Source organism: Anas acuta, chromosome 6 (genome assembly GCF_963932015.1).
Source record: "Anas acuta chromosome 6, bAnaAcu1.1, whole genome shotgun sequence".
Lineage (NCBI taxonomy): Eukaryota > Metazoa > Chordata > Aves > Anseriformes > Anatidae > Anas > Anas acuta.
The window spans coordinates 12,225,124-12,250,072 of NC_088984.1; the positions used below are offsets into that span (position 1 = coordinate 12,225,124).

The window sequence follows — 24,949 nt, forward strand, 5'->3', positions numbered from 1 at the left end:
CCTCCTTCTTGTCTTAAATCACACTGGGTCAGTTCCAAAAATAACCCACAACCATTTGTGTGCTGCATCCTAAGAGAAAGGGCAGTCAAAAACACAACAGTTTCTAGATGAAACAGAAATGGCACTATCATCTTTACTTCAAACTCTTTTCAGGCTCCTGTGATCCTTGCAGAGATGTGACACATTGGTATGGTCTCTAGTAAGTGTTGATAACACCTTGCTTTTGGTACAAGGATGCCACTGGGAAATCTCAGAGATAAGCAGCAGTTAAACTCAGGCTGCTTATTTAAGGGTCACGTGCGTTAGGGGTATTATCTACAGCCACTTGGGCATATAAGCCTTGCCTGTGATTGCTACCTGCGTCAGTAGTACATAAAAGATAGAATTCCCAGCTTTGAGTATGTTACTAACCAGTGCAGCGGGGGAGGAAAAAAAGGAAAAAAAGAAAAAAAAAAAGATTGATCTGCTGCAATTCATTACAGCTCTTGAATCACTTGCCAGCATCGCATGTGTGCCAGCAAAGAGGCTCATGCAGGCTGCTGATCTTGAGTGCTCCACCAGGCTCTGCCCAGCAGGTGATGGTGCATCCACCCCAGCTGGGGGTGTGGCTTTGGCTGGCACAGCGCAGTGCCCTACAGACAGTACCCTGTGACCTTTAGGTTAAATGTAAGTTAAATTCACACCTGGAAAGGGCTGTTTGAGCCTGTTAAAAGGCTAATGCACATACTCTAGCATACTCTAGCTGTTAGCTCTGCTTATTCAGTCTCATACCAGCCCTAGGTTTCAGTGACATAAAGCATTCAGCAAATAAAATGCTAATGTGGAAAGAAGAGTTCTCTATGAATCTATCTATAGCTTCTCTAGCATTGCTGAGTTGAAAGCTCAGTGCATTCAACATCTGAGTGTCACATAAGGCATTAGAGTTAGTGAGCAAAACAATTACTATCCACAGTCACACACCGCATGTACTGAGAGCGTACATTCCCTGTGGCAAGGACCTTGTGTACTTTTATGTTTTCTACCACACCAGATGCACACACGGTTCTTGATAAATATTTAAATAACAACACAAGCAGTAGCTCTGCTTTGATTTCATACGAGGCACGCTTGTTCCACTAGATATTTTCAGGGACGAGAAGCTTATAAGGATGCTTGTTGTTCTGTGTGATAGCAGCAGGATTTTGTTTGGTTATGTGTGCATGAATAGCCTAAGGAGTTTGCAAATGTATTTGATTTGCATTGAGTGAAGAACCTTAGAAACAGCTGTGATGAACAATGAGAAGAAGTACAAATTAGTGTAGCAAGTAATCAGTTGGTGTGTAGCTCTCTTATTAAAGCAACAACGTACTGGTCTTCAAAACTAGATGGCCTTATTTAGTTTCCATATGATGGTGAATGCATGATCTGAGATCAGAAATTGGAGATAACATTTTGTTGGTTGCAAACTGCAGCTTCCAGTTCCACAGCATCCATTTTTCATCCCAGAAAGGATTTTAACGATGTTTTTTTGGCAGCCAGGTCTACCTCCTGGTACTATGAAGACATCTGCATACAGTCTGCATTTGCTTGATTTATTCACAAACATCTGGATGGCTGACACACTTCTATCTCTCATTGCAGAATGAGGTGTAGACAATCCATTTTCCCAGTGGGAAATTAAAGATAACTCTAGCCCAGCCTCCAGAGTATTTATTTACAAGTATTTATTGACTGTTCTCTTTGGCCTTTCTGAAGCTGACTAATGATTAAATAGGGACCTCTAACACATCCTGGGAAATGCTGATTGAAAATGGTGGATCAGTGATTATATTGAACATGGATAAAAAAAATAGTCATATATCACTGGGGTTTAATCTCCTTTATAGCAAGCAGAGCATATTGATCAGAATCAAAATGCTTAAAGTTAGGTACACCTTAAATGACAGTATTGGCACCTAGACATGCATCAATAAGGCTATTTTAATGTGTCTTATATTATTCTGTCTAAATTATTTCATTGGCTCTTCTATCATCCTTCTAAAAACCCATTGATTTCTTATTTTCTGTTATTGTTGTTTTATGCCAGGATGCTCTTTGTTGTATTTGCAATGATGTTGCAGTTTTCTGATGCTGTTGGAACCTCACTGAAATTGTTATTTGTTAAGTTAGAATTCCTGGGAATAAATACATAGTTTTTTTAATTTACTAACTATCTAATATCTTTTTGTTTTCAGTCATTGTGTCTTTAGACCTGTGGTGCAGTTGACAAAGTCTTAACTGGATGTTCCAAATTATTCTTATATTGCAAAAACAAAGCAAAACAAAATAACAACAACAACAACAACAACAACAATAATAATAATAATAATAAAGTCAAGGATGCTTCTTCTTGTTTTTAGAGCAATGAGAGAGAGAGAGAGAAAAGTCCTTTCATGCTATTTTCTATATTCTTTTTTTTTTTTTTTTCTTGGTGAATAACTTGGTTTAAAAGGTAAAGACTTTAAATTTTCTTCCTTATCATTCTTTGCTCTAACTAACATCAAGAAAATGGTAGGAAAACATTATTTTGGATAATTTCAAGCAGCCATGAATGTTAACTAAGTATAAATGCAAAGGGGCTATTTCAGTAGATCGTCACCTGCAATACAAGACAATCCAACTACTGGAAAGGACAACAACCAATTTTGTGCTGTGTGTCTTCCTTTTCTTCAGAGTAAATGGCCTTACAAATGTTACCAAAATTTCAGTCTCTGGAAAATGTCTTCAAGGCATCACACAGTAGCTGGAAAAGTACTGAAATTGTCTGTTGTGATTGTATGAGCAACAACTTCTTGCCCTTCAGGGTCATTCATAGTAGAAATGGGCTGGCTGAATAGACAGTTCATCTATTTGTTGGCATATTTATACTTAATTTAATAGATCTATTTAACAGATCTGTTTAATAGATGCATTTAATAGATCCATTTCATAACAAAAGCTAGCCCATTGTATGTTTGTTTGTTTGTTTGTTTTAATTTATGTTGGTTTCTTGTTGTTGTTTGATTGGTTTTGGGTGTTGGTCAGATGGTGAAAAACAGAATTGTTCTCTCATCTGGTTTGTTTCATTTGACAATCCCTTTGTAGATCAGTCTTCAAAGTAACCATGTCCAGATCTTAAGGAACGTACCCTGCAAATACAGTTCTTAATAGCTAATTTATGATAGTCTGCTTGACGACATAGAAAAACATCTTTTGCACATAGGCTACATTGCTAAGTTTCTATACAGTTATGTGAAGGGACTATGCATTACTAATATTATAATAAGGCTTGAAGAAGAAAAAACTTCCCAACTCTCATTTTTACGATGAGAAGTGTGGTTCACAGTTCACCATTTAATACTCAAATAACTGGAATCTTCTGTTTTTTCTTTTCCTCTCTGGGAGGCTTACAGCTGGTTGTAGATATAAACTACTGTTTATTAGGCTGATATTACAATTGACTTGCTAATTCTTCATCAGATCAGATGGTAATTTGTTTGCGTTGTGACAGGATGGCAATGAGCTGATGTGACATGTATGATGTTATATCTTACAGAAAACTAGAACTGTTTGGATGTGAATTAAGTTCCAGTGTCACTTACAATCTGTTCCAGAGCTGCTTTCTTTGAAGAGAAAAAAGAGTATTCACACTTCTACCGTCTGTGCCATGTAACTGAATTTACGTAGAATACTTCAGGTCATATGAAACAAGAATTTTGGCAGTCAGGAACATATGTTCCATAAATAGTCCATCAAAGTCAGAATGCTAACATGACTTGCTGTTTGCTGCCGCTGTTTTTTCCTGAAAATCACCCTTTCATACAGACTCTGACAATTCTGACGAAATTGGAGGGAAGCACAGATCCTGTATCAAGCTTGATTTTAATCCATGTTCCTTTAATCTGTGAGACAAATCATGCTATATTCTTAAGTAGTGTCTTCTAAATTAAACATTTGCCAAGATGTTCTACTAAGATACTCCATGATGGTAAATGGATGAAATGGACATGAAAATCTCTGGGATTGCCGTTGTAATAGGATAAACTGTTTTACATGTCATCCATAAAGACATTAATGCATTACATTTTGTATTGGATTCACCCATGAGCACTCAATTATTTGCTCTGTAATTTTTTTTTTATTTTTTTATTTTTTGTCATGTGTTGTCTATTAATATAACCTCTTGCCTCTTGTTATGGCTGCAAAGCCGACAAGGCCATAAACTATTAAGAGGCACTCACTTTGCATACTCGTGACTCTCCATTAATACAAATCACTGCAGGCTGTATGAACATGCCTCTACAATCGGACCTAATCTCAGTCTATCCTCATTATTTGCTTTCTCTGGGTCACTCTGGACATGTCAGCAGGGGTTTTCTGAACTAGACAGTCTCAACTATCACCTGTTAGTACGTTCCCATGCTAACATAGCTCTGTCACTGCTGGTCCAACAGAGAAGGACCATTATATTCTGCAGTTTGATCTCCTTTAAGCAGTTTCATTCAATGTACTATACTCCTCAGCTGTGGTCTGACTTGTGTCACCAGCAGCCCTTCTCCTCAAAATACTGTTATCAACGTGGGAATACTACACAAGTATTGTTATCACTGCTCTGTACAAGTACATCAAGGTTTTCAATCTGTATATGCTCTTGCTTAGGCAGATTTTGAAAGCTTTGAGTCTTACCAGAAGATGTGGACCATGGGCACCGGACTTTCTATATATGTGAAGAAATACCCTCAAATTCTGCCAGGAGAGGTTTAGACTGGATATCAAGAAGAATTTCTTAATGGAAAAGGTAGTTAGGCTTTGGTACAGGCTGCCCAGGAAAGTGGTATAGTTGTGATCCCTGGAGGTATTTAAGGGACTTGCAGATGTGGCACTTAGGGACATGGCTTTGTGGTGGACTTGGTAGTGTTAGGTTAATGGTTGGACTTGATGATCTTAAGGATCTTTTCCAGCCTCAATATTTCCTGTGATACTCTGTCCACTGTCTGGCAAAGAAGTCAAGAGTACTTAAGGATAATTCCTATGAACTGGAGACAATTGAACTCCAGGGAAAGACTCCTAGTGCATTAACCTTTGGATCGTATCCCTACTTAAGCCTAGTTGAAGAAATGATCACCAAAGCTTTTCTGCTGTCAAAATGCATCGAGGATCATTTGTCACATTGCCATTCTCTGTAGGTTTTGTTCAAAAGGAGAAGAAAAATCAGTCTGTCTAAATTGTCCTTGGGGAGAAGCTTGAAGACAGACTTCAGCCATCTAGGTAGGAAGTGGAGGAAAGATTCGTATTTATCAAGACAGCTCAGAGTATTTGTTATTCTCTACTACTTGAAGATGTAGACTAAGTAATCAAAGATTTTAAGGCCCAAAGAATTTATTTTGACCCCACCTTTCTTATAATACAGGTAATATAGTCATCTACATGTTTATCATGACAACTATTTCTTGAGCTTCGCAGATGTGGATTTGTCAGAATGGGAGATAAAAGGAAAATAAACTCTTTCTAACCTTCTTAGCCCTATTATCAGAACGTCAGATGTAAGTGTCTTCCTCTGTTACATGAGTACTTCATTTACTAATGAAAGGTTTCTCTGCCTTTGGCTATCCAGTCCTCTGTATTTCACTTTACATTCTTGTGTATCTTTTCCATTTTTGCAAATGGGAAGAAATAAAAATGCATGGTGACTCTATAAAATTTGCATACTATACATACTGTAATTTCTCCAAACGTGACATATTATCAGCATGTGTAAGTTATTTATTTGAAAAAGATGTGAAATGAGTTCTAGAGCAATCTACATTGCTAGGAAATAACTCCCTCTTTGAACACACCAGCTGCCTCCCTTTTTCACTGGGGTGTTTGCATCATGTTACCGCCTGACATCATTTGCCCTGGAGGCTCCAGGAAGGAATAGAAAGGTTGCCATGTTAATTAGAGAAGAGCGATAAAAACTGATATTTTATTTATTTTCTTGAAGAGGGATTTGTGAGTCTTATCCTGTTTTATGATAATATTTTATGATGATTTTTTTGAAGTTTAGTTTAGAATCAGTTCCCCTGAGGAACAAGTAACACGGCAAGTTGCAGAGACCTTCAGTGCTTGAGATTTCTCATTAAAATTAACCCACCCCTGATTGCAGTTAACAAAGAGTCATCATATCCTTAAAAACTTAACTTTTCTTCTGATGAAGAAATAGGTATATTCAAACATATAAACTATTTAAGCATTTATCTTTAAAGGATTACACTGGGATTAAACCTGCTAGTTTAGAAACACTGCAAAAAACTGAAGGTTGCAGCAATTTATGACAAGAAAGGAACAAGAAGGCAAAAAGCATGAAGTTATCCAGGTCATGAATATTGATTCATGATCTGGACACTTTCGTGGATCTGGGCATATGTGGCTCCTTTGCCTGGTAGGAATAGAAAGCAAGCATCACCATTCATGCAAAGTGGACCTTAGAGTAACTACTGAGTGTTGACAAGACTCATGGAGTCTGGTGTCACACTGCTACAATTACAAGGACTTATGTTTGAATGGGGTCAGGATAGATCTGGGCATAACAGTGCCCTGAAGGGGCACAAACAGGTCTCCTCTTGGAACAGAGCTAGACTTGGCCTAGAGGGGCCTAGTAAGCCAGTGATAAAGACAAAGAAGAACAGTTATGTTTTCCTTGGCCTCAGATTTGCCATAGTTCACTCTTAGGATTCAGAGGTAACACTAAGTTGTCAGATATAATGAAATTGTTGTTGGAAATTGAAATTGTCCCAGAGGAATCAATGGGTTAAAAATCAAAAGGTAAAGACCTGACTTTTATAAGCATTTTGGTTTAAATATCCATTTGGTCTAAATAACTTGAATAAACCAATCACAGCTGCAGCCTTGCTATTTGTATTCTAGAAGACCCTAAAATATCCAACCATGAACGAGGTCCCATTTTTCTAGATACTTTGTATAATTCACTAAGAAGAGATGCCTTCCATAAGCATTTATAATCCAAAAGAGAGCTTAGGTGAGAAAAAAAATAAAAAAAATATTAAAAAAATACCCAATAAAAGAAAGACCGTTTAGTGCAGACTAACTTTAGGCATATGTTACAATCAATTACCATTCAACAAGCCACTTAAGTATTTATCTCACTGGATTTAATGATTAGCTCATCATCTATTTGGGGCAAACACAGTGTTTTACACTTGTATAAACTGTTTACCTCAGCAGGATTCTGGTTCTTGATTGTGGCTACTTGAAGCAATTCAGTATGAATGACAACAATGATCATAATGGTTCTCATTAACAAAGGGTCATATGCTGCAGAAAATACCTCTGAAAAACATCTTTCGTTTTCCAGTTGTTTTGTACAGTTTCTTGTGGTTTCTTGTGAAAAACTCCTGTGTTTACCTTTGAGCTTTTTGCTCTGGCTGTGATTTTAAGTGTCTGTTTTTATGCAAATTGAAGATTATTGACAATTTTTCAGTGTTTGTCTTATGCTGATTGCATTAGCAGCGTGCCTTCTGTATTTGCAGTCTTGCTGCTAATAATGTTACAGATCATATAATGACGCTAATAAGGAAAGCAACTGTGTCACTTTCATTGTCTATAACACCAATGTGCATGGATGAATAGAAGCTGCTGTGATAATTTTGGAAGGGCTCAACAGCCCATCGTGTGTGGGAGGTTTAACCCATCACGTGTGGCAGCTTTTTTGCAATAGTCTAGCACTCTTCCATTGTCTAGCACTAAGTCCATTGCTTAATGAGAAAAAAGAAGAATGAATTTCCTCAGGGTCTATCTTTAGATTCTATTAAACCCATTATTTGGATAGAAGAAAATTAGTCAGTCCAAAGAAAATGGTATAAAGACACAGTTTTTGCTCTAATTGTCACAGATTTGAACAGTGTGTTCTTGCCAAAAAAATTAAATGCATCACTTTACAAAGCTGTTTGTGCAGCATGTGAATTATTTAGAATAAGTTTCATTATGGTGATTAATATGCATGACACTGCATCACAATATGAAACCTATCAAGCCTAGATTGTTTATTTTATTGTTGTTGTTCTTCTGATGGCATGCAATTTAAGAGCAAAACCACCCCCTCTCAATAAGATTTCAGTGTCTTTTCATAGGCTCAATCTCAGTTCATATTTCCAAGATGTGATCATGTTTTTGAAATGTTAATTTATATGCATAACACCTTTGTTACATACACTTCATGATGGGTTTATAGTACACATGGAAACTAATTTTCTCATAGTTAGACTTCTGAGCTTTTACAAGTTCAACACTACAGTTTCCTTTAAAGACCTTCAATTAACACTGGCTCAGCACATGTACTCATAGAGTTGTGACTTGCGTTCCCTTCTGAACAACCCTTACTCCAAATGAAAGGCAAATTGAATTGGAACTGCCTGGTTTTACTTTTTTTTTCTTTTCCTACAAACTTTGCAATGCTGTAAATTTTATGAAAACCTTGGCACTGATGCATATATGCAGCCTTTTGAGAAACTAGGCAAGAATCCAAAGTATGCTGTAAAGCATAAAAAACAGGGAGTTTCTGGTTGCTTTAGGTTTCATTTTAAATATTTCTGTGCATTTTTGATTAAAAATATCTCAATAGAACTATACCATGAGAAACTCCCTGTCAGTCTTAACTTCCCTAGATCTAATCTAGCTAGTCTTCACTGAAGCTTTGTCATATCTTACTGTAATTGAAATCATTAATTAAGATGAAAAAAAATATAAATTAAAAGGACTGTAAGGTGCATAAGAAACTGGAATGCAAGGAAGGAATAATATTAGACTGAGGTGAGCTGATATCCTCAAACTCCCATCTCGTTTAATACTTTCTATTGCACTAGTTGTTATGACTAACAGGGTAAATAACGCTTTTGAAACATGTTAACATTTCAAAGGTAGATAGGATGCCAATAAAGACGGAGGATTCAAGTACTAAAGAGAATTTGCTGAGTGACCTTGAGGTCCTGGAGTAATGGAAACAGAAGGTCATGCATGCCGGAACTAATACAGAATATTGAGCACTGTCAATATTTAGCACTACGAGGGAAGGAAAATGACCTGAATGTTTTGATCAAGCTTGGTGTGACTATATAACACCTATAGAAAGAAGTAAATATGGCAGTAACATATCTTAGGCAAAGTATTTGAAATAGAAAGAACAAAGCATTAACAATCCTGTGTAAAGCCTGTACAGTTTTTATTCCCTGTATATTTCTGTTCATATGTACTAAAGAAGAATTAATTTGAATGGAAATATATACATAGATCAGATCAGGAACTGGAAACCTTCTCACATAGAAGAATGAAAGATTTTGGCTTTTTTCACCTAATAAGCTCAAGACTATGACTTCTTTCTGTAAATTCCTCAGGAGATGGAACCTGCAGGAAGGATATGAAATAAAGGGCAAGGTGGACAAAGAAGTATGTATAAATGAATTCAGGATGGAAATCAGAATAAAAACACTCATTTTTAGAGTTATGATAGTGTGTCCTGTACTGAATGATGAGAAACCTGCCCATGTAAACATAGATAAATACAGAGCTACATTAATGGAGGGAATTACTCAAGATAGCAACTGATAATGGGACTTTGACAGCCTGTGATAGACCTGATGGCTCAGCTGAATCCTGTCTAGCCTTACACGTCTCTCTCCTTAGCTGTGTCATGCTGTGAATATGACTTGCTCTTGTAGACTTTCACATCAACAATCAAAGTGAGATGTGAAAAGGGATGCTTCTGTTATAGACTCATACCTTCTAAAATTTTGTAGTTCTAAAGTAAATCAGAAGTTGACAGGGAAAACTATAAGTTACAGATAAATTATAAAGATATATATATGTATATATATTGGTCAAGTGAGTAGATTTTTGCTCAAACAAACAAACAAACAAACAAAAAAAAAAACAACAAAAAAACAAAACACAAATAAACATCTAATTCCGCTATAGGCCAAAAGACATTGAAGTTACTCAATACACACATAGAAATGAGAGAACTGGCACTGCCTAATATATTGTCTATAAATGACGCCCCATCTTTCAGGGTTGTAGTGTCCTTTAGGTCACTGTGTGTTCAAATGGGGAAGATCACACTGCATGGTAGTACAGGTGTAATACAGCTGTATTTCTTTTCCTCTACAGCACAGTTAAGCTCTGGCACATGTCCACCAACATACAAGAAAGGTGAACTGCCAGAGTGTTGTGACTCAGTAGAAATATCTAGTGTCAAATCTTGTAAGTCTAAATAATACAGAACATATTAGAGGCTAATAAACAGCCATTAACCACCCAGCTTTCAGATTTACCAATTACCACACTGTTCTAGGCCATGGACCTGCTTGCTGTTGCTGACAACATTGCATTAATGAATCTCAAGTCGTAACCTCCTTGAATTCATGAATAACAATTTGACTCCATGTAACTTGATTACTATGAAATGGAAACTTTAGTTGAGTCTAAACATTGGTTATGAGGTTGAGATGGGAGAAAGACAACCCTACTCCATCACTGGTAATTTAAACTCATATAAAACCAAGCACCTGTCACGGTGATAAATGGGTTTTCTTGTTATCTTGCTGTCGGTATCATTTCCCAGTCAGATTCTGATCAAACACCCAGACAACGCTGTGGAAACTAAGGTACAATTGTCTTAATTTTATTTTTCTTCCAGGGAAATAGGTAAAGGTCACAAGATGCTTATAAATATGATTGATTTCATTTTCTTTAAGTCATTCCCAGAACACAGATTAATTTCCTTGTATATGCAAGTGTAAGATTTTATAGTCATCATAGAAGAGAGCACCTTTCATTGTTTACGGTCTCCAAGCTTAAGGCACAGCCATCTCAAATCAGGAGGTGTCACAATAGGTTACATTTTTCAAGTTCCTTTTCATAGGATAGGGTCAAAATAAATCAATTTTTTAATTTGTTTTACTTTAGATCAGTGCGTCAAAATTTTGAGGGTGTCTTCAGCAACTATAATATGAACAAGTTCCTTTCTTACTATGCCAATGTGTCTTGTGTCCAGTTGTGCTGTATTTTTTTCTATATTTGAATATTCTTAAAAATTACTCTTTGGTTTAAACCTTTTGGTTCTAGGCCTAAGTAGAAAGTTTTCTACTTTCTAAGTAGAAAAGACTGAGAAAGGAAGACATATAAAATAAAAATAAAACATAACACTTGGAAGAATTATCTGTCTTGTAATAAACAAGATGTCTGAATAGACAATCACTGTGACCATTTCTGAATGTAGAAGCTATGTACAAGCTGTCACTTGGTATCAGAATGAATGAAGATAACTGTTTCTCATCCTGACCTATCTGACAGGTTTAACATTAGCTCCATAACACTACAATGTATTTTCATTCTTTTACAGCTTTGGTGCCATGCATTCAACATGATTATAGTGGACTTTCATTCTCTTTTCTGAGTGAACTTTCATTCTCAAAGTCTTTGGACTTTGGACATAAAATATAAATTTGAATGTTATGGATTTTATTATCAGTGTAACAGAATAACTTGTGAACATAGGTTGAACTCTCTAGAGATTACAGTAGTACTGCTGCTTTCTTTTAAGATGTAGCTGAAGAAGGAGATGTTAATGATGATTTCCTCTTCTTTACAAAAAATCTGAAGTAAGCAGAACACTCAGATTCTTTCAATCCCTGCCTCCACTGGATGCTGTTCCACACCTCTTCTCTGAAACATGTAGCAGACTATGGTCTGAACTTCCCTTTCTGAAGCTGTCTCCTTGTAAAGGAAAATACTTATATTAATGGATCATACAACAGGAGATGAGAGAGAGAGGGATCCTGTATGTGAATTAACAGGTCTCTCTCATTCTGGGAGAAAGGAAAGATGGTTTTAGAAGATACTTTACAATTGCTTTTGTATTTTAACTGGTGGGGTAAAAGAAATAACTGTCCTGAGAGAAGAGAATAGAAATGCTCTTTTAAAAGGGGAAAGAGGGTTGTTTGTGTACTGCCAATAAAGTAATTTAACAGTCTATTCCTTTCCTCTGGAGGGGAAGAGCCCAAACTTGATGGAGTGCAGCCAGCCTTCGCCACTTTCTGTCCTTGCCTTCCAACAACACCACATTCTGCAGTAGTCTGTGTGAGCAGGAGGCAGCTGGAGAGAAGTCAGAAGAGGAGATGGGGATATGCAGAGATAACACAATAACTGTCAAAATATTTCACTGTAGAACTTCTCCAAGAAATGGGAATTTGAGTTGTGTCAAAGATAGAGAATTGAAGCCATTTCTTGAGTGAACCCTCATCTGCTAAGTTGCTGTATATACAGGGCAAGTATGAGATACCTCCCCATCCGCATAGGCTTGGAAAGAAAGGAATGAGAAGTGCTAGGCTCTTTGAAAAAAAGAGCCTCTAAGCCAGCCTTTCAGGAGCATGTTTCAGGTTTCAGTCCAACAGCAAATGGATGGAAGATGTCTTTTTCTTCTGTCGTATTCCCTACCTATTAGGTCTAAGCTGTTCCTTCTCAATTTTCTTTGCCTGCTTTGCCTGCATTCAAACATCTGAATTTTCCTCTAGTCCTGGACAGGGTTTCAAGACCAGATTTCTATTACATAGATATTATAGCACTACTCATTAGGTCGTTAATGAGATCTTTTACTTATGTAAGACCTATGTGATTTATGAGGTTGTGTAAGTCAACACAAAGAATAAAAATCATTATGCTGTTAGCTGTTTCCTCAGGTTACCCTTTCTTTTGTGTCAAATGCCCAGGCAAGACAGTCCATAATAACTGTGGCTCTTTGGGATGCAGAAATGGAACTTGGCTGGAAATGTGTGAAGGTTTGCTTTTAGTTAAGTTGAATGTCATCCTCCCTTTGAAGAAGACAAAGAAGACAAGGAAGGAAAGTACAATTTATCCACTGTATTGACATTTGGGTTTGGAAAGTACAAAAATATGTGAGCTGCACATGCTATTAATATTAATAATGTTAAAAAAAAAAATCCCTCACAAGGGCTTTGTGTTAATCTTACATGATTCAAATCTTGGTTGCATAATGAAGATCTTACATATTTAATAAGCAAATTGAAGTAGGCCCAAATGAGTGAACAGCATAGCACTGTAAAAAGAAACAGGGAGGAGGGAATTCTTGTCAGATGAGGTTGCTGGAAAAAAAAAAAAAAAAAAAAAACACCAAAAAAACCCCACTGATCTACTGACATTTTTATGTCTCCCATCAAATGTCATTGTGAATTGAAAATGGAATGTCTGAAAATAAAAGCAGCAGTAAGTTTCTATATAACCTGATGAATGTACCTCCATTGTTTCCATGAAATTATATTAAAAAGGTCATTGCTCTATGTATGAAAATACCATGGCAGTTGTTCTATTGCTCTTTCAATTTGGAATAAGCACTTGAATGTCATCAAAGAGAAATAGCTGATATTCTGTAATTAAAAGTAGATTTTGATTTACAGTGGGGAAGAGGATAAGAATGAATGCTTCCATACAGCTGATGTAGACATGCAGCTTATTCAGGAATAAAAGAAACTCTCTGAAGGATGAAGGGAAAATATGATTAAATTAAAATGTCTGGGGTATGAAAATGTGTATGCGAAAGGAACTGAAAAATTCCCCCTTCTTGTGGTATTCTACAAGCAAGTCCTTTGGGTAAAGCCTTTTCCATAGCAACAGATAAAACCTTTATGAGGTGCAAAGTTTTGCTGAGAAAATTAAGGTTTTCTATTCCAGTTCAGTTGATGCTTAAAATGAAATTAAGTCTGGTGTGAGTATTTAGTAAAATATCATCATTTTAAAGATGCATTTTTTAAGACTATAACAGTGAAGAGTCTGGGATAGTTGTAGGGTATATATGTATATAAGGTATATATGAAAGCTGTATTTTACTGCTGGAGATAAAAAGCAGAAATCAGAACACAAATGAGCAGTGACTTCATTTACCCTTCACTCTGCCCACAGTTCTGTCACTGGCTCTGTCTCTTCCATGTCTCATTAGGTTTGATATCTGCTTTACCATCTTCCCCTTTAGCCTTTCCATGATGTCTTTTATGTCCCTCTATATTTTTCACATTTTTAAGAATAGTTAGATGGAAGTATAGTGATAGTTCTTGGCCAAGGGTGTAACATTTCTTCCTGCTTTTGCTGGCTCAGTTCCTCATTTTGTGTTAAATCTTTTCCTACCTAACATTGTATTCTCTATTTCTCCAATGTAAAATCAGAGATCCAGACATCCCCTCTTCTCTTGTACTTGATTTTATTTTTCAGACACCAGCAGTGCTCTATGGTACTTGCTCCTTCAATGAGCTTTTGCTTCCATTCAAGGTGAGGGTCCCGATGATTTTTTGTAGGATTCAAGCATTTTCTCAATAGTGCCTCTGTAGATAGATTGAAATTTTCTTGTTCTGGGCATAGGAGCATATAAAGGCTCCTAAGAGCAGAGACAGAGGTATTTGTTATGTCATCATCCTTTTTACTGAAGGACTCTGGCTCTTCACAAGATACAGGCAACTATCTCAGAGGATTAGGGTGAATCGTAAGAGGATCCTCTGATTGTCTGACAGTCCTGTGAGTTTCCTGGCATTTATACTCTTGGAATTTAGTCTGTGTCAATTATACCTGCAGATGGAACATTTCATCCAACTATGCCAAAATACTTTCTGGTTTTATCTTGCCTTTTTTGTCTTCACCTTCAGGAACATCAGAGTTAAGTTTGTGAATAGAAAATGCCTGTGCTGTAAATTGCTGAACACTTAAACAAATGCCCCCTCCCCTTTCTGTGTTTCCTACCCTAGGCTGTGTAGTTATTTCTCCTCTTTCGCTCCTTTTTTATTCCTCTTTTTATGAGGGATCTGTCCTGACATTGTGGAACTGGGACTGCAAGATTAGAATGACAATGTGTGAAATGGAAACCTCTGTCTATCACTTTGCAATCAGCACTCTGCAACACTCTTTCTTGGCTGCTATCAAGTCCCTGAGTTATGCTTTTATCAGCTGGTTTGCTTTTTTTTTCTTTCTTTCTTTCTTTCTTTTTTATTTTTTTTTTTTTTTTTTTTTCATCAACTCAGTCCTAGAGTGCTTTTTGAGAGCTGGCAGCTCAGATGAGCTGCCTCTCCCTTGACTCTGTTTTGAACACAAACGTTCAAGGTCTCAGAAGCATGGAATTAAAGAATGCATTGAAATGGGGCTCAGAAGTCATGCTCATGTTCTTGCTCTGTGTCTGCAGACGGTTGTGTTTTGTTCAATTTTCATAGGACCAAGGAACCTTGCCATTCACTGTCTGTGGTTACAAATGAACTCTGGAGAGAACAGGGTAAAGTAACAGTGCTTGTAGATCACATAATCACCCTGCTCCTCAGCATCGCCTCGTGACTGTGGCTGAGGCTGCAGTGCTATTCTGTCACTGAACTGGTTCATGGGATACTTAGACTGACATGTAGACAGAATCATAACGCAGGAAGGAGAGTCCACCTAAAAAGTACCCAAAGCTTGAAATTTGTGTAAAATAAAATGACAAAAAAAAAAAAAAAGATTCTAAAGAAAATCTTTCAGCCACTCTAATTCAAGACATTTCTTCCTTGTAAGTGCAAAATATGCTATACTTTACACTCTTCTTTCTGAAAACCTTGGGGTGTGTGATTAAACTTACTTTCTAGGATAATTTTGGTATTAAAGTACCTATTCTACTGCCTGTGGCACTTTATTCAAGAAGAGGAAGCAGAAAGGAAAGTGAAAGCAAAATCAATTAAGTGGGGAAAAATCAGTTCTTTCTTTAGAAAGCCATTTTTAAAATTAATTCTCACACGAATTATTTGCATCTAGTTGGCTTGTAGCAGCAGGGAAGGTAATGATGGTGTTTCCTGGCTCTTACTGTGCTGCTGGTTCAGTTCAGACAAATGCAGTATGTTGCTTACTCTGCTTATACACACATGACCACCACACTTCCAGAAGTGTGAATTGCTTTTGTCTGACATGTTTGCATATTAATTTATATTGTTAAATATATATTTTTTGTGTATTAATAATTTATTCTTTTCCCAAGCAGTTACTGTGGTTCCCAGGCACTCTGCATGTATTACAGCACCATTGAACTTTTAGTAATGGAACAGACTCACATGTGCCAGATGCTTTCCCATGTGACATGCTACAAAGCTGCATTTTGTGTTCAGTGCCGGTTTGAATGAATTGAAATTCACTCATGTCCCAGTGAAAATTTGTGTCACATGAGTGAAAAGTCATGTCCCAGGAAATTTTACATTTTAGTCTTCTCAGACAGTGTCCAACTGACCATTTGTCTATACTCACAGCCAGGGCAGTCTCTTTTATCCTTTGAAGCTTATTCTTGTTGACTAGAAAGTCTGGGGGTGATGCTGGAGGATGTTGCACCATCTGCTCTGCTGTGTGACACACCAGACAAGGTAAGTGGTTAGGAAGGTGAGACTCCATCGCAGTGACATTTCCTCACACCTCTCCTTGGCAAACCACAGCTAGATCAGGGCTATATTCAAAATGTTGCTGACTTTCATACAGCTTCAACTAGTAATTGAATGTTTCGTTCAGTAGGGTCTCATTCTACTGAACAAAATAAATCAAATCAGTTGTAAGTTTGCTACCTACTTCAGGTGGGTAAATGCTCTGGTTCTTTCTCTTCCATTCAGAAATGAATAGGGGAGGGAAAAAATAAAGTTTACTGTAGATACAATCACAGAGACTTTAGATTTCCTGAATGTGTCATTTGTTAGGCTGCCTGGTAAAAGGTATATGCACCATAGTGATTTTCTCTCAACCTTGGCTTCCTTGCATACGGAGGACCCCCTGTGTGTGTTACCTCTGCAGCAGAGGATTTGATTTATCTCCTTTATGTAGATGATTGGGGTCTAACCTTGCTCTTTCCGTTTCTCTCTGAAGGTCAGAGCCCTGAAAAAGGGTCTTTTTTCCTCCTTTCTGCAGGCAATTTGTGGAACTGAGGGAAGCAAAATACAGCATCGGCAGGTGTGCATTCATTGAAAATGTCAAGACTACTCAAAAGCTTGCTCTCTTTAGCAATTAGTGGCCCTGCATGTCAAACAAAGAATCAACCACTTAATCTTCTGCCTTTCTTCACATTATGTTCAGTCTTTGAAGGTTTAGGAAACAAGACACCCATCACAAAAACATGGCCCAAAACGTGTTCAAGTGAGGCATCTCATAAAATCCAAGGCCTGCTAGAAAATTGAGCTCACAGGTGAACAACAAAAATGATAAACTCTGAAAGTTCAGGCTCCAAACTACTGCTGTTGCTATTTTCAAATTCCTTGAAGTGATTTGCAAGACAGGGTTTATTTAGTGTCTTGGAAGAAAAAAACCTCAGCACTGACAAAACCTGGTATGCTCATGCCAGCTCTCTAACAGCTTGAAAATCAAATTAGGTACAGAATTGTTGGAGACAATGTTTGCTGTCAACAGCCTGGGTGGAAAAAAAAAAAGGGAGAGAGAGAGAGAAGGAAAAAAAAAAAGTCAACCCCACAACAAAACCAGAAATAGCCTTCCCCAGAAATCTCTGTAAGAGCTGTGCTTTCAAATCCATTTGCAACTCCTCACTCCAGCTCTGGTGTTCCCTTTTGCCAGGTGGCTAGATCTGAAACAACGGCTGCAAAACAATGTTTTAAAAAGTCATTTGAAAGGGAGCTTGAGAGATTACATGCCAGCTGGAAAGCATGACAGCAAGAAATATCTGAACCTGCTTTGCCAGTGATGAGGAAACCTCCAGAGCCACTTTAGATTGAGCTCACTGGGGTGGAGGAAGGGGATTTAATCTTAGACTTTCCCAGTGCAATGGCATGCACTGGTCAGTACAGCCCTGCATTGAAGCTACCCTGCCTGTGGACATATTCCTTGAATGTATGAAAAGATGAGGTGGGTCAGATTTACAAAACAAACAAACAAACAAAAAACAACAACAAAAATCTAACCCAGTCTCTGACTGCGGCCATAAGTAAATGCCTAAGGCAGATGAAGAACAGTGCAAGGATATACAGCACTTTTCCCAAGTGATCTCCATGATGGCAGCTCTTTTAAGCCTGGAGATTCTGTTATCCACATGTGATTTCTACTTCTTTATATTCGTCAGTGTATTTTGTGAATGGATCCAATCTATTACTGAACACATAAACTATTAACATCTGTTAAAGATTTTAGCAACAAGTTCTAGAAGACTTCTACACCCCATGGGGCCCCAAATCCCTTTATTCTCTTTGTTTTGAACTTGATGTGCTTCATGTAGCTTCATATGGCATACCTTAATTTTGGTACTGGTGAAGAAATGGACAGTCAGTTCCCAGTGTCTCCATGCTCCTCCTGTTTCCATGATGTTTCTTCATCTGAAGGATTTTCTACTCATCTGCTAAGCATTATGGCTTCTCTCTTAACATTTTCCAGTTTGATATATCTTTGAAAATACAAGGTAGGAAGGGCTATTATACTGCACAATGCACGCTCCTAGGTCTGTAGCATCATTTCTACTTTTCCCAGGGCCTTTTCAGCCTAGTTGTCTTCCCTCTTCTGCAGTCCATGTTCTCTTTAACAGCATAGCAGCTCACACCATATGTGCTGTAGAGCTTGTGCTGACTTTGTTGTGAGATGAAAGGGACTACTAGCTGTTAGCCAGCCTGGTAAATCCTCTGGTGTCCCCTGAATAGGTTTGGAGTTAATTTCTGTTGTCACTGTCAAGTCACGACAAAGTGAAGGTATGTTGGGCTAAAAATCTGAGCCAATGTGGCACCTCCTTTACATGTAGTTTGAGGTACTTGTTTTGTTGGTCTGTCCATGTCCAGTCCCAACTTGAAGAGACATCACCACAAACGGAAATTACCTGTGGGGGAAAAAGCTCATATGCATTACAGTTTGCACAGGCTTTATCATTTCACTTGTGCCTGAGCCCTGTGTGCCAGTTTGTGGCATATTACTGCTACAGTTGTGTGGTTGTCAACATTAAAGCTTGAGTCTGGCCCACAGCAGCAGGTAAATTTGCAAGTACAATTTTTCAACTTTTTTTTGTCAACTTATAACTTGTCCTTTTTTTCCCTCCCCAATATAACTAAGCTGACTTGTCACGTTAGGCTGCTTTTGTTTCATTTCTAAGCTGAAAAAGTAATCTTGCCAATGTATGGTTACTACTTCCCAGCTGGCATGTAATGCAGATATTTGGAATCAACTCAGATCTTGGATTTTTGTCTTGCTTCAGTAGAAAGGTAAACACCAAAAAATAAAAAATAAAATAAAATCTAGGGAATTATTTAAAATCAAGCAATGGCTTAGGAAAAAATATTTGTAAAACTTTATCTTGCCTTCTTAAAATTTACTGGGCATGATTTCCATGAGCTACTTCTTACTAACCGGAGAGGATGTAAAGACATGAAACTTTAAAATATGGACAAATTTTATGTTGTCAAACACTCTCAACATTCTCTCTCTTTTCATTGTATCATACTAAATGGAAAGCAATTGTTTTGATCTCTGATTGAAAAAAAAATCATCACAGTGTGCATCTTGTTTTTATGATAGTACTTAATGCCTAGCAGGGAATCATGTTGAGGGTTTTCAAATGTCTCTCAGCCAGACACTAAACAAAAAAAGTTAGAAGTCAGGCAAGAATGGTCTCAATGAGCTGAAGGTGAGGAAAAGTTTCTAGGGAGGAGGTTGATAAGACTATAGAAGAATATTGAATTTTATGTTGTGGGTCATTTAAAATTTGACAGTACAATATATCCATTGGAACACAAACTTGTGTTGGACTTGAGGGGTAGATTAAATACTCTGGTTGGCCTTGGAGATGAGATTTTTTCAAAAGCAGTTAATCTACTCTTCCTATTTAAATGGTAATAGTGTATGGTCAGTATTCAGTGCACTTTGCAATCCCAGATTTTGTCTATGGTTTTAAAAACTGGATCTTCAGTTCTTTACTAAAAGAAAATACCCTCTGTCTCAAAGACATTTTTTTCTGAAGTTAAATGTGTTGATATATACCAGGTTGCAAATATACATATTTTTTTGTTTGTTTTGGTTTTGGTTTGGTTTGGTTTTGGCTTTAGTATCTGGAAACCCTTCACAGAATCTGATGTTTTCATAGAATCGTCTAGATTTGAAAAGACTCATCAGGATCACCAAAGGATCACCAGGTCACCAGGTCTAACCATCAGCCTGACCTATCAAGTTGCATCACTAAACCATGTCACTTAGTGTTACATCCTCATATCTCTTAAATACCTCCAGGGATGTGGACTCCACCACTTCCACCAGAAGCCCTTTCCAGTGCTTGACCACCTTCTCTGTGAATAAATTCTTCTTAATACACAATATAAACTATCACTGATGAAACTTCAGTTAGTTTCCTTGCGTCATATCACTTATCACCAGAGAAAAGAGACTGACAACCTCCTTGCTGCAACCTTCTTTCTTGTATTTGTAGAGAACAATGAGGTCTCCCCTCCATCTCATCTTCAGCCTCAGTCTAAACAACCCCAAGTCCCTCAGTCACTCCTTGTATGTCTTGTTTTCTAGTCCCTTCACCAGCTTTGTTACTCTTTGCACAGCAGCAACATCTTGAATCACTGCTGAACCTCTTCTAAGGTTCCTGAAGGGGACTCTTGGTGGATTAACTCTCTAAATAAGATTCTCATAACAAATCTATCACTCCTTTGCTGCATCCCTGCCCTTGTAAAGCGTTGTGGTTTTTGACAGTGGGAAAAAAATTCTTACTTTAGAAACATCTCAATTTGATCAGCATTGGCAAGGGGAAACAGAGGCTTACCTAATTTGATTTATTTTTGAAAAACAGATGGGAACCATCAGCACCAGTCCATGCTGGATCCAGGCATTGCCACATACAATACAGGTACAAAGTCAAATGCACATTGTGGATTACCAGGATAACCCTGGCAAGTTCTCTGGCATGCAATTGTCCTGCTTGATCTAAACATGCAGTATGAGCTACTTGTAACCACTGTAACTGTAAGACAACTTTGGTGGGAGTAAGAGGTTGGACTATATCCTTCCAGAGGTCCCTTCTTGCCCAGGTTTCCCTATAACTATGATTCTGAAAGTGAGAGTCTCTTCAATCATACCCTCAGATTGTGTAATATTTTACTGAAATTGTTGTAGATCTATAAATCTGAAACCACCAAAGGCTAGCTCTGGTGATTAACTCCTGAAACTGCTAAAAGTAGGGCACAGTCAAGGCCCTGTTAAGGTTTGAGGCACAACTTGGCTTTGTCTGAAAATACCTTCCAGATTCATTCCAGTCCTGGGAGGCTTTACCACCTTAAAGGTGGATCCCAATATTTCCACACTTCTCCATGTTTTTCTCTTGAATGGAAGTACTGAAAGATTTCCTGTATTTTTTCCCTCAGTTCCACTCCCTGTTGTCACTGCTCTAACTCAAAAAATATCACAGAACAATCTGATGGAGCTGAAATAAGATATATATTGTTCTTTAGACAGTTGGCAGGTCATAGAGAAATAGAAAAAAACAATAATCAACTGGGAATAGGTGAAGTGCATGATTACGGCAGTCCCATAGATGACACCTTCCACCTTTTAAACTACCTATTAGCAAGGGTTGAGTGAAGAGTGCAAACATTCTGTGTTTTACTTCTATAGTTTTAGTGTTATAGTTTTCTCTACCATACTACCACACTCCCTAAACTGATTATTTTTTCTTTCTAGGTTGCCTCTGGAGAGGGGAAGAAGTCTGAAGACTCAAAAGACTAGTGAGAGAGTAATCATTGGTTCACAGTTTCCCTTCCAGCAACTTGCTGTAAGCAAGAATAACAGAAAAAAAAAACAACACACACACACACAAAAAACAAAACAAAACAAAACAAAAACAAAAACATACAAGACAGAGAAAGAAACAGAGCCTGAGGAGAGAACATTCATATTGTCATTTAGATGAACTATGCAGCTATCTCTCTTGACATACCTATTCCACAAACATGTTTCTTCTCAGCCTGGTATTCATTTTCTGTCTTTCTTGATTACATTAGTGATTCTTTTTTTTCCCCTCCTACTCTGGCTGGAGTCTCAACTACTTGCTTATTTTTTGGCTAAATTAGCCAGGTTGTTTGTATTGCTGTCCTGCAGGTGACCCAGCAGCTCAAACTAATAACATATATTTTTTTTGTCAACATGTTACTCTCCAAGCTTGTTGAATACATTTTATACGTCCAAATTGCAGTGATGTATTTCAGGGATAATAACACAGAAGTGGAATTAATGCCTTTTGGAGCTTTCCTTTCTTGCAAGATTGGACTGGCCTAGATAAATGGTTTTCTCAGAGCTTATTTTGGTTTTTCTTTTGTTTCAAAACCATTGAATTTAATAATGTTTTTCTCCAGACTCTTTATAGAATTTTTATGTTTGTTTCACTCAGTTTGTTCTTATACAGCAGGATTTGCAAGTTCTGTTTCTAACTAAAAATAGAATAAATTGAGACATTCAGATATCATGAAGGTGTGATTGGTTTCATTTACAATGCAAAGTGCCTGGGGCTGCGATTTATGTATTTGTAGAGTTCCTGACATAATGAGGTTTCTTGACTAAGATGAGGAATCTGGTCTGTTTGAGATCCTGACAGATGATTGAGATGATGTTCATGGTAAAGCTAAAATAATTCCAGAAAGAAGGTGTAATTATTTTTGGATCTCCCTCATTTACCTGATCATGAAACTTGTAGGAACATTTTACATTAAAGTCTGACAATTTGATTGAAAATAGCCAATAGAGTCACATGCTACCAAGGAGGACAGGCACATAAATGGCAGATAATCACAGGAGCTTTCTGCATCTTAAGAAACTAGGATAGAGAAGGAACGGTGAAGACCAGTAATTTCTTAATTATCCATTAATGCAGAGAAAGATGCAAGATGTTGTATATCACAGGGTGCTGTCAGAGTCCATTGCAGGTAAGGCATGGCAACTCTGTCCCACTTTTCTCAGCAAAACATTAATGGAAACTAAGATCAGATTTTTCCCTCACGTGAGATTCCATGTGCATACAGAAGGAGACTCCATGGGAATATAGGAGGAGAAAGTCCTGGTCCTACAGATGTTAGGATATGACAAAATATGAAAGTAATGGAAAATGGTAAGAGCAAATAAATTCATCCTGTTCTTAACACGTGGAGAATTTAGACATGTTTTAATTACTCCTCACAGAGTAATCCAAGAGTAGTCCAGAGCAGTCCAAGGCCTACTGTATTGCTTGCATTTTATGTACTTTAGTCCTTGTGAAGTTTTGGGTGTGGGTCATTTACCCAAAATCATGCACTTACCTGCTGTAAGACTTGAGGTCTGAATGGGACTGAAATAATTTTCACTCTACTGTGTTACAAAGAACTGCCTAATCTCTGGGTTCACATGAAGTAAGATTTTTTTGACTGTGTTATCTCATCTTATTTTGATTATTTTGTTTCTATAATGTTGCTGCTGGACAAAACATGAGGTTTTATTTGCTTTTAACACAGAGACAACCCCTAGTTCATGCAAAACAAAAAGAGCTTGAAGTTCCATCATGAACCATTACCATATCTAGTCTAGTTTCAGGGTTATAAAGCATAACAATTAATCTGTATAGTTAGAGCTCAGTGTTGTAGAAAGGATGCTGGCTTGTTTTGCCACAGCTTTCCAGTAGTATAGCTGTAGATGATTAGCTCAAGATGCTTATTCAATTCCTCTTCTAGATAAGGTCTGTATGGACTTGTTAGCTCATATGTTATGCCTGACTCATATCCCTCTCTTCGCCACATTGCATAAATGGTGGCTCCAGTGCAATGTGGGAGTATCCTGGCAGTGAGATGACCAGTCTTATTGCTGGCTCCATCCTTCCCAGTAGTACAGCTGGCTCCCTCCATTGGCTCTGCAAACTCAAACATATCTACCGAAGACAGAACAGATAAAGATGTTTGGTTCCCTGTAGGGACATCAGCAAGAGGCAATGAATATTCCCCCACATAAATGGATCATGCTTCATCTAATCAGTTTGGGGGAAAAAATAAATAATTAATAATAATAATAATAAAGCAATGAAGACCTAGAAGGCACAAAGGCAATGGAAAGCCAATCAATATTAATATTTTTAAAATGGGTATAAACTACCTATAGATGCATTTATTACATCTATAATAGAAATTGGTTGATGATTTCTGATCTTCAGAGGGACAAAGGTCTAGAAGGTCTCCCTCCAAGCAGTTCAACAGAGTTTAAAAGATGTAATTTGTTTTAAGAGAATACAAGTCCCTTTTCAAAAATAATCTTTTTGAATCACTTAGTAATTTCCTTTTTCAGCTGAGGAACATGACTTACCTCACAGGGAACATTGTGAGGAAAAATGAACAAATGACTGTGTGATGCTAAAAGAGTTGTAAAATACGAGGTAGCCAGAGGGGTTCGGCTGTGAACACATCCAGTAGCTCAGCATGTAGGATGTATCATGTCTGCTCTTCAGGCCATTCTGGAGTTTATTCTACTCTATCCTTTCAAATTAGCCAGATTCCAGCAATACATTTTAAAATATATGTGAGTCAGAACAGAGTGAAAGAGAAAAGAAATACTCTTTTTTGTTAACACTCAAATGGTAGAGTCCTGTAGGTAAAATGAGCCACAGCATTTGAAATCTCAAAATCCTTAATAGAGCTTTGAATGTGGTTAGGTGCTAATTTGTAGTTATCATTGAAGCAAAAAGTGTGCCAAAAAGTAGGTGACAGGCTTTTTTGGTGGAAAAAAAAAAAAAAAAAAAAAAAAAAAAAAAGCAATGAAGACCTACAAGGCACAAAGGCAATGGAAAGACAGTCAATGTTAATATTAAGAGTAGACATCACAGTATCTGCTCCAATCACATTTTAATGCTAAAAGCATTTAGAATAGGTCTAAGAGTTGAAAGATTTTCTGATCAGCTGAAACAAATGTGAGG

The 24,949-nt window shown here is 37.4% G+C and overlaps 1 long non-coding RNA gene across 1 annotated transcript; it reads left to right on the plus strand.

Moving 5' to 3' along the window:
• The first annotated feature begins 17,497 nt into the window (after positions 1-17,497).
• On the plus strand, positions 17,498-22,486 carry LOC137858945 (uncharacterized). The gene is made up of 2 exons (XR_011098086.1): positions 17,498-20,875; positions 21,706-22,486. It is a non-coding gene; the product is annotated as an uncharacterized lncRNA (long non-coding RNA).
• Positions 22,487-24,949: the final 2,463 nt, after the last annotated feature.